Raw genomic sequence first — 6,139 nt, 5'->3', positions numbered from 1 at the left:
CAAGTATTTGATACATTGCATATTTGACAGGTTTTCCTACTTACAAAGCATGTAGAGGTCTGTAATTTTTATCATAGGTACACTTCAACTGTGAGAGACGGAATCTTAAACAAAAATCACATTGTATGATTTTTAAGTAATTAATTTGCGTTTTATTGCATGAAATAAGTATTTGATCACCTACCAACCAGTAAGAATTCTGGCACTCACAGACCTGTTAGTTTTTCTTTAAGAATCCCTCCTGTTCTCCACTCATTACCTGTATTAACTGCACCTGTTTGAACTCGTTACCTGTATAAAAGACACCTTTCCAAACACTCAATCAAACAGACTCCGTCCTCTCCACAATGGCCAAAACCGGAGAGGTAAGTAAGGACATCAGGGATAAAATTGTAGACCTGCACAAGGCTGGGATGGGCTATAGGACAATAGACAAGAACTAGAAGCACACGCATTTCACTACACTAGCATAAACATCTGCTAACCAAGTGTATGTGACCAATAAAATGTGATTTGATTTGCAGTGGTTTTCTGGATGAACGAACACGACGGGCACAGCCATGAGTTTATCCTTATGGCAATAGGGCAGTCATGTCATTTTGTGCACCAGTCTCACGGTAATTGACCATTAATTAACATAAACATATTTACAAGCCACAGATGCAGACCTTTGGAACATGTACATTTTATCAAGTCAAATGAATCCATTTAATATAGCCTACACCATCAAAATAAATCTAGAACACAATATCATGTCCTGAGTCTTCCACATGTTAGGCCCTGATCTGGCTATGCCATATGTCTGTGGGCTACACTAGTTCATTTAGCAGATACGATTTGCTTAGATTTGGCATTCTTTTATAGTAAGAATAATACAATTGAACATACCGTAGCTGAATAAAATAGGATATTTTCAGAGGGAGTGCTGTGTTGAGCGGTTAACAAAGGGATCATTTTAAACAGGTCCTCCCATATGCTTGATATGGAGTTATTTATGCAACATTAGTTGTTATACAAACCTTAGAATGTTTTAGAAATCAGAACATATAGCTGCATGAGGCGACTTTAACGATGATTTGAAAAAAGTTGCATGAAAGAAATGTATTCTGCCTTTTCTCCCACAGGCTGCACACCCAGTCTCTCACAATATGACAAGCACTTGATCATATTACTATCAGTCTATTTTCAGTTTAATCTAGTCTTTACATATAGGCTATAGTATTAATATTTGTGGAATTATTTATTTATTTAGGCCCACAAAAAAAGTAATCTTTAGCCTGCACTGGAACAGAGAATGGAGTAAGCACTTCCTGTGGTCAAATGTTCATCTGCCAGATAGTGTCATGTTTGTCATTTATTATCATGTCTTGTCCCTGTGCTCCCCATTCTATTCGTTTCCCTCTGCTGGTCTTATTTGGTTCTTTCCCTCTTTCATCAGATGCTGCGTGTGAGCAGGTGTCTCTGTCAACTACGGCCTGCGCCTACCCGAAGCGACCTGCAGTCTGTGGCCGCTTCTCCTGTTATTCCCCTACAGACTAGAGGATTTCTGTTATTCCCTGTTTGGACTTGAATAAACTCTGTTTCTGTTAAGTCGCTTTTGGGTCCTCTTTCACCTGCATGACAGAAGGAACCGACCAAGGAATGGACCCAGCGACTTCAGACGCTCGTTACACTGCCGTCGAGATCCAAGGAGCCATGCTCGGCAGACACGAGCAGGAATTGTCTGCTGCTCGCCATGCCGTGGAGAACCTGGCCGCTCAGGTTTCCGACCTCTCTGGACAGTTCCAGAGTCTACGTCTCGTGCCACCTGTTACTTCCTGGCCTGCCGAGCCTCCAGAACCTAGGGTTAATAACCCACCTTGCTACTCCGGGCAGCCCACTGAGTGCCGCTCCTTTCTCACGCAGTGTGAGATTGTGTTCTCTCTCCAACCCAACACATACTCTAGAGAGAGAGCTCGGGTTGCTTACGTCATTTCACTCCTTACTGGCCGGGCTCGAGAATGGGGCACAGCTATCTGGGAGGCAAGGGCTGATTGCTCTAACAAGTTCCAGAACTTTAAAGAGGAGATGATTCGGGTTTTTGACCGTTCAGTTTTTGGTGGGGAGGCTTCTAGGGCCCTGGCTTCCTTATGCCAAGGTGAACGGTCCATAACGGATTATTCTATTGAGTTTCGCACTCTTGCTGCCTCTAGTGAGTGGAACGAGCCGGCGCTGCTCGCTCGTTTTCTGGAGGGACTCCACGCAGTGGTTAAGGATGAGATTCTCTCCCGGGAGGTTCCTTCAGATGTGGACTCTTTGATTGCTCTCGCCATCCGCATAGAACGACGGGTAGATCTTCGTCACCGGGCTCGTGGAAGAGAGCTCGCATCAACGGTGTTTCCTGCTCCGCATCGCAACCATCTCCCTCCTCTGGCTTTGAGACTGAGCCCATGCAGCTGGGAGGGATTCGCATCTCGACTAAGGAGAGGGAACGGAGGATCACCAACCGCCTGTGCCTCTATTGCGGAGTTGCTGGACATTTGTTAATTCATGTCCAGTAAAAGCCAGAGCTCATCTGTAAGCGGAGGGCTACAGGTGAGCGCAACTACTCAAGTCTCTCCATCAAAATCCTGTACTACTTTGTCGGTCCATCTACGCTGGACCGGTTCGGGTGCTACATGTAGTGCCTTGATAGACTCTGGGGCTGAGGGTTGTTTCATGGACGAAGCATGGGTTCGGAAACATGACATTCCTTTCAGAGAGTTAGAGAAGCCTACGCCCATGTTCGCCTTAGATGGTAGTCATCTTCCCAGTATCAGATTTGAGACACTACCTTTAACCCTCACAGTATCTGGTAACCACAGTGAGACTATTTCTTTTTTGATTTTCCGTTCACCGTTTACACCTGTTGTTTTGGGTCATCCCTGGCTAGTATGTCATAATCCTTCTATTAATTGGTCTAGTAATTCTATCCTATCCTGGAACGTTTCTTGTCATGTGAAGTGTTTAATGTCTGCCATCCCTCCCGTTTCTTCTGTCCCTACTTCTCAGGAGGAACCTGGCGATTTGACAGGAGTGCCGGAGGAATATCATGATCTGCGCACGGTCTTCAGTCGGTCCCGAGCCAACTCCCTTCCTCCTCACCGGTCGTATGATTGTAGTATTGATCTCCTTCCGGGGACCACTCCTCCTCGAGGTAGACTATACTCTCTGTCGGCTCCCGAACGTAAGGCTCTCGAGGATTATTTGTCTGTGTCTCTTGACGCCGGTACCATAGTGCCTTCTTCTTCTCCGGCCGGGGCGGGGTTCTTTTTTGTTAAGAAGAAGGACGGTACTCTGCGCCCCTGCGTGGATTATCGAGGGCTGAATGACATAACGGTTAAGAATCGTTATCCGCTTCCCCTTATGTCATCAGCCTTCGAGATTCTGCAGGGAGCCAGGTGCTTTACTAAGTTGGACCTTCGTAACGCTTACCATCTCGTGCGCATCAGAGAGGGGGACGAGTGGAAAACGGCGTTTAACACTCCGTTAGGCATTTTGAGTACCGGGTTCTGCCGTTCGGTCTCGCCAATGCGCCAGCTGTTTTTCAGGCATTAGTTAATGATGTTCTGAGAGACATGCTGAACATTTTTGTTTTTGTCTATCTTGACGATATCCTGATTTTTTCTCCGTCACTCGAGATTCATGTTCAGCACGTTCGACGTGTTCTACAGCGCCTTTTAGAGAATTGTCTCTACGTAAAGGCTGAGAAGTGCTCTTTTCATGTCTCCTCCGTTACTTTTCTCGGTTCCGTTATTTCCGCTGAAGGCATTCAGATGGATTCCGCTAAGGTCCAAGCTGTCAGTGATTGGCCCGTTCCAAGGTCACGTGTCGAGTTGCAGCGCTTTTTAGGTTTCGCTAATTTCTATCGGCGTTTCATTCGTAATTTCGGTCAAGTTGCTGCCCCTCTCACAGCTCTTACTTCTGTCAAGACGTGTTTTAAGTGGTCCGGTTCCGCCCAGGGAGCTTTTGATCTTCTAAAGAACGTTTTACGTCCGCTCCTATCCTCGTTACTCCTGACGTCACTAGACAATTCATTGTCGAGGTTGACGCTTCAGAGGTAGGCGTGGGAGCCATTCTATCCCAGCGCTTCCAGTCTGACGATAAAGGTTCATCCTTGCGCTTATTTTTCTCATCGCCTGTCGCCATCTGAGCGCAACTATGATGTGGGTAACCGTGAACTGCTCGCCATCCGCTTAGCCCTAGGCGAATGGCGACAGTGGTTGGAGGGGGCGACCGTTCCTTTTGTCGTTTGGACAGACCATAAGAACCTTGAGTACATCCGTTCTGCCAAACGACTTAATGCCCGTCAAGCTCGTTGGGCGTTGTTTTTCGCTCGTTTCGAGTTTGTGATTTCTTACCGTCCGGGTAGCAAGAACACCAAGCCTGATGCCTTATCCCGTCTGTTTAGTTCTTCTGTGGCTTCTACTGATCCCGAGGGGATTCTTCCTTATGGGCGTGTTGTCGGGTTAACAGTCTGGGAATTGAAAGACAGGTTAAGCAAGCACTCACGCACACTGCGTCGCCGCGCGCTTGTCCTAGTAACCTCCTTTTCGTTCCTGTTTCCACTCGTCTGGCTGTTCTTCAGTGGGCTCACTCTGCCAAGTTAGCTGGTCATCCCGGTGTTCGAGGCACTCTTGCGTCTATTCGCCAGCGCTTTTGGTGGCCGACTCAGGAGCGTGACACGCGCCGTTTCGTGGCTGCTTGTTCGGACTGCGCGCAGACTAAGTCGGGTAACTCTCCTCCTGCCGGTCGTCTCAGACCGCTCCCCATTCCTTCTCGACCATGGTCTCACATTGCCTTAGACTTCATTACCGGTCTGCCTTTGTCTGCGGGGAAGACTGTGATTCTGACGGTTGTCGATAGGTTCTCTAAGGCGGCACATTTCATTCCCCTCGCTAAACTTCCTTCCGCTAAGGAGACGGCACAAATCATTATTGAGAATGTATTCAGAATTCATGGCCTCCCGTTAGGACGCCGTTTCAGACAGAGGCCCGCAATTCACGTCACAGTTTTGGAGGGAGTTCTGTCGTTTGATTGGTGCGTCCGTCAGTCTCTCTTCCGGGTTTCATCCCCAGTCTAACGGTCAAGCAGAGAGGGCCAATCAGACGATTGGTCGCATACTACGCAGCCTTTCTTTCAGAAACCCTGCGTCTTGGGCAGAACAGCTCCCCTGGGCAGAATACGCTCACAATTCGCTTCCTTCGTCTGCTACCGGGTTATCTCCGTTTCAGAGTAGTCTGGGTTACCAGCCTCCTCTGTTCTCATCCCAGCTTGCCGAGTCCAGCGTTCCCTCCGCTCAAGCGTTTGTCCAACGTTGTGAGCGCACCTGGAGGAGGGTGAGGTCTGCACTTTGCCGTTACAGGGCACAGACGGTGAGAGCCGCCAAAACGCAGGATTAAGAGTCCAAGGTATTGTTGCGGCCAGAGAGTGTGGCTTTCCACTCGCAACCTTCCTCTTACGACAGCTTCTCGTAAGTTGACTCCGCGGTTCATTGGTCCGTTCCGTGTCTCCCAGGTCGTCAATCCTGTCCGCTGTGCGACTGCTTCTTCCGCGACATCTTCGTCGCGTCCATCCTGTCTTCCATGTCTCCTGTGTTAAGCCCTTTCTTCGCACCCCGTTCGTCTTCCCTCCCCCTCCCGTCCTTGTCGAGAGCGCACCTATTTACAAGGTACATAAGATCATGGACATGCGTTCTCGGGGACGGGGTCACCAATACTTAGTGGATTGGGAGGGTTACGGTCCTGAGGAGAGGAGTTGGGTTCCGTCTCGGGACGTGCTGGACCGTTCACTCATCGATGATTTCCTCCGTTGCCGCCAGGATTCCTCCTCGAGTGCGCCAGGAGGCGCTCGGTGAGTGGGGGGTACTGTCATGTTTGTCATTTATTATCATGTCTTGTCCCTGTGCTCCCCATTCTATTCGTTTCCCTCTGCTGGTCTTATTTGGTTCTTTCCCTCTTTCTATCCCTCTCTCTCCCCCTCCTCTCTCACTCTCTCGCTCTCTCTTCTCTCTATCGTTCCGTTCCTGCTCCCAGCTGTTCCTATTCCCTAATCATCATTTAGTCTTCCCACACCTGTTCCCGATCCTTTCCCTGATTAGAGTCCCTATTTATTCCTTTGT

Source organism: Oncorhynchus gorbuscha, linkage group LG03 (assembly GCF_021184085.1).
Source record: "Oncorhynchus gorbuscha isolate QuinsamMale2020 ecotype Even-year linkage group LG03, OgorEven_v1.0, whole genome shotgun sequence".
NCBI lineage: Eukaryota > Metazoa > Chordata > Actinopteri > Salmoniformes > Salmonidae > Oncorhynchus > Oncorhynchus gorbuscha.
This window is presented reverse-complemented; position numbering follows the sequence as displayed.